This window comes from Rattus rattus, chromosome 1, assembly GCF_011064425.1.
Source record: "Rattus rattus isolate New Zealand chromosome 1, Rrattus_CSIRO_v1, whole genome shotgun sequence".
NCBI classification, from domain to species: domain Eukaryota; kingdom Metazoa; phylum Chordata; class Mammalia; order Rodentia; family Muridae; genus Rattus; species Rattus rattus.
This window is the reverse complement of record NC_046154.1, coordinates 87,146,808-87,152,210: the sequence shown is the minus strand read 5'-3', so window position 1 is coordinate 87,152,210 and position 5,403 is coordinate 87,146,808.

Here is a 5,403-nt window from a genome sequence, read left to right as displayed (position 1 = left end):
GTAATATTGAACCTTTAAGCAGAACAAGTAGAATGAGTATACTCAGAGAAGTTGCTAGAAGGATGGTACTCTGACATCTAAATTCAGATTCAATTTGATCTTTCTAAAATATAAAGAACAATGTTGTTTTGCAGGTTTAAGATCTTGGGGGAAATGTTCAGGAGTCAGAAGAAAGTATACCTCATTAACAAAGATTATACAATCTCAGGAGAATCCTTTACTGATTTTAAACTAATACTGTTCTCAGTGGTGAAAAAATCATATGAACAAACAGAGGAAAGACAGGTTTTGATAGGGACTTTGGTGTTTGAAAATGTGAATATCTTCTAAAAAGCATTATACCATTAAAGACCTAGGCAACACCTATGGAGGTGTGGAGAGGGATATTGGTTCTAATATGCATCTTGCTAAAATACATGGTCATCCTATATTTAGAGATCTCAGATGTCTTAATGCCTAGTAATTTAGTTATTGGTAGCATGGTAATTTGCAAAGAGAATTTGAACAAGACACTATAATTCTCCCATCTCAAAATGCCTGGTTATTTTGGAAAATTTGGTCATTTGCAACACAATTGTGAACAAGGCATCGCTAAAGGCAATGGCTATCCTAGGTATAAATCAGAAAGACAGCTTAATCTTCAGGTGTGTTCACTTGATGAGACAAGGATTAACATTCAAACAATGAGTGAAGATTACAACAGAGATTCCAAAGGCCATTTCCTGCCACTAGAAAATGAAATGGGCACCTATCTGGAGGCCACACAGCAAAATATACAGACCATTTGTCCCTTTTCAGGTAAAAAAAAAGAGAAAGTAACCAAAAATACGTCAATGAGCTAATACAAATTTAATGCATGATACTTCAGGCAATGCTGCTCTAGATTTAGCAATAGGTAAACATCTTCATTCTCCAAAAACTCAGTATTATTAAAAAATACATTTATGGTCTTTTGCCCACAGGAACAAAAGAGATGCTGTTAAAAAGAATTGAATCAATATTTCAAAGTTCCAGTATGAGTCCAGGTAAGATCAATAAAGATTTCAAAAGAGAAATAAAAATCCATGGTCTGTGCAAAAATAGAAACACAACTTAATGCAGTTAGTACAATTGTCCTGCTGCTACAGTATCCCATGCTTCTTTTGCCTACCATAAACTTCCCATTCCTAGTTTAGCACCTTTAGTGACATGATAGTGGCCTCATTTCTAATAGAGATGGACCATTACCCTTGATTCCAATTTGTTCCAAAGTTGATTTCTTCTCCTAGCACAATTAATATGACACACATGAAGGCATCATTACAGCCTAGTTCTCCCACCAAAGCAAATACTGGATATCCAAAAGTATCAGCAAAGCAAATTTGGATTTAAAATCAAATAATAGGATGATGATAGAGGACTCTAAGAAGGACAAATAAATCCCTTAAAGAAATACTGGACAACACAGATAAACAAGTAGAAGCCCTTAAAGAGGAAACACAAAAATCCCTTAAAGAATTACAGAAAACATAACTGAACAGGGGAAGGAATTGAAAAAAATACAGGACTTAAAAATGGAAACAGAAACAATAAAGAAATCAAAGGGAAACACCCATATATATAGAAAACTTAGGAAAGAGATCAGAAGTCATAGATGCAAGCATCACCAACAGAATAAAAGAAATATAAGTGAGAATCTCAGGGGCAGAAGATACCATAAAAACCATTAACACAATTGTCAAAGACAATATAAGTGACAAAGATCATCTAACCCAAAACCTCCAGGAAATCAAGGACACAACAAGACGACCAAACCTAAGGATAATAGCTATAGAGCAAAGACTCCTAACTTAAAGGGCTAGTAAATATCTTCAACAAAATAATAGAAGAAAACTTCCCTAACCTGAAGAAAGAAATTTCCATAAACATACAAGAGAAGCCTGCAGAACTCCAAATAGATTGGACCAGAAAATAAATTCCTCCTGTCACATAATAATCAAGACACCGAGTGCAAGAAACAATAAAAAAGAATATTAAAAGCAGTGAGGGAAAAGGGTCCAGTAACATATAAAGGCAGACCTATCAGAATGACACCAGACTTCTCACCAGGAAATATGAAAGCCTGAAGATCCTGGGCAGATGTCAAGTAGATAACAAGAGAACACAAATTCCAACCCATGCTACTATATTCAACAAAATTCTCAATTAACATAGATGGATAAACCCAGGTAATCTATGACAAAACGAAATTTATACAATTTTTTTCCAAAATCCAGCTCTACCAATAATAATAGATGGAAAACTCCAACACATGAGGGAAACTACATCTAGAGGAAACAGGAAAGTAATTTCATTGCAGTGAACGCAAAAGAAGAAAGCCACATAAACATAATTCTGCCTCTAACAACAAAAATAAGAGGAAACAACAAACACTATTCCTTAATATCTCTAAACATTAATGGATTCGATTCCCCGATAAAAGACATAAACTAACAGACAGAACACAGAAAGAGGACCCAGCATTTTGCTGCATACAGGAAACAGCTCAGTGAAAAAGACAGACACTACCTCAGAGTAAAAGACTGGAAAACAATTTTCCAAGCAAATGGTCCCAAGAAACTAGCTAAAGTAGCCATTCTAATATTGAATAAAATCAACTTTCAGCCAAAAGTTATTGAAAAGTATGAAGATGGACATGTCATATTCATCAGAGGAAAAAAATCCACCAAGTTGAACTCTCAATCCAGAATATCTATGCTCCAAATGCAAGGGCACCTACATTTGTAAAAGAAAACTTATTAAATCTTAAAGCACACATTGCACCTCACACAAGAATAGTGGGAAATTTCAACATGCCACTCTCATCAATGTACAGATCATGGAAGTAGAAACTATTCAGAGACATAGAAAAACTAACAGAATTTATGAACCAAATGTATTTATCAGATATTTATAGAAAAATTCATCCTAAAACAAAAGAATATACCTTCTTCTCGGCACCTCCTGGTACCCTCTCCAAAATGGACAATATAATTGATGACAAGGCAGACCTCAACAGACACAAGAAGATTGAAATAATCCCAAGCATCCTATCAGATCACCACAGACTAAGTCTTGTCTTCAGTAACAACAAAAATAACAGAAAGCCCAAATGCATATGGAAGTTGAAAATCACTCTACTCAATTATAACTTAGTCAAGTAATAAATGAAGAAAGAAATTAAAGACTTTTTAGAAAATAATAAAAATGAAAGCACAGCATACCTAAATATATAGGATCCAAGGAAAGCAGTGCTAAGAGGAAAAGTTATAGCTCTCAGTGCCTAATACTATTTCTGTCAGAACTATTGCACAAAATAGAAAGAGAAAGAGTACTATACAATATATTCTATGAAGCCACAATTTTGCTTATACCTAAACCAAACAAAGACCCAACAAAGAAGAGAAATTCAGACTAATTTCCCTTGTGAATATTGATGCAAAATAATTAATAATATTTTCACCAACCAAATCCAAGAGCACATCAAAACAATCATCCATCATGATCAAGTTGGTTTCATCCCAGCAATGCAGGGCTGATTCAATATATAAAAATTGGTCAAGGTAATCCAGTATGTAAACAAACTCAAGAAAAACACTGCCTTGTCATCTCATTATTGCTGAGAAAGCATTTGACAAAATACAACACCCCTTCATTGTAAAAGCCTTAGAAAGATAAGGAATTCAAGGCCCATACCTAAACATAGTAAAGGCAATATGCAGCAAAACAGTAGCCAACATCAAACCAAATGGAGAGAAACATGAAGCAATCATTAAAATCCAGGACTAGAAAATGTTGCCCACTCTCTCGCTACTTATTCAATATAGTACTTTAAGTCTAAACCAGAGCAAGCAGACAAGAAAGAAGGTCAAAGGAATAAAAATTGGAAAATAAGAAGTCAAATTATTGCTATTTGCCAATGATATGATAGTATACTTAAGTGACCACAAATGTTCCACCAGAGAACTGCTAAGCCTGATAAACAATGTCAGCAAAGTGGTTGGATATAAAATTAACTCAAACAAATCATTAACCTTCCTCTGCTCAAAGGATGAACAGGCTGAGAAAGAAATTAGTGAAATGACACCCTTCACAATTGTCACAAATAGCATTAAAATACCTTGGTGTCACTCTAACCAAGCAAGTAAAAGATCTCTATGAAAAGAACTTCAAGTCTCTGAAGAAAGAAATTGAAGTAGAGCTTAGAAAATAGAAAAATCTCCCATGCTCATGAATTGGCAGGACTAAAATTGTAAAACTGGGCATTTTCTAAAGCAGTCTACAGATTCAATTCAATCACGAACAAAATTCCAACTCAATTTTTCATAGAGGTAGAAAGAGAATTAGTAATTTGCAAATTCATTTAGAATAACAAAAAACCAACATAGCAAAAACTATACTCAACAATGAAAAAATCCGTGGAGGAATCATCATCTCTGAACTCAAGTTGTATTACAGAGCAATAGTGATAAAAATTATATGGTATTGATGCAGAGACAGGGACGTAGATCAAGGGAAAAGAATTGAAGACACAGAAATGAACCCACACCCTTATGGACATTGATCTTTGACAAAGGAACTAAAACTAGGGGAAAATGGCATTTTCAACAAATGGTGCTGGTTCATCTGAAGGTCAGCATGTAGGAAAATGCAAATTGACTCACTCTTATTGTCATGTACAAAGTTTAAGTTCAAGTGTATCAAGGGCCTCCACAGAAAACCAGATACACCCAAACTAATGGAAGAAAAAGTAGGGAAGAATCTCAAACACGTGGGTACTTGGGAAAATTTCCTGAACAGAACACCAGTGGCATATGCTCTAAGATAAAGAATCTAAGATCAATAATCAATAAATGGGACCTCATAATAGCGCAAAGGTTCTGTAAGACAAAGGTTACTGTCTTTAAGACAACATGGAATCAAACAGATTGGCAAAAGATCTTTACCATTCCTACATCCAATAGAGGGCTAATGTCCAGTATAGATGAAGAACTTAAGAAGGTAGACTCCAGAGAGCCAAATAACCCTATTAAAAATAGGGTACAGAGCTAACCACAGAATTCTCAGCAGGGGAATATCAAATGGCTGAGAAGTACCTAAAGAAATGGTCAAAATCATTAGTAATCAGGGAAATGCAAATCAAAACAAATCTGAGATTTTATCTCACACCATTCAGAATGGCTAAGATCAAAAACTCAAGTGACAACAGATGCTGGTGAGGATGGGGAGAAAGAGGAACACTCCTCCACTGTTGGTGGGATTGCAAGCTGGTACAACCACTCTGTTAATCTGTCTGGAGGTCCCTCAGAAAATTGGACATTTCTGACTCAGCTATATAACTCTTGGGCATATATACCCAAATAATGGTCTACCATACAACAAAGA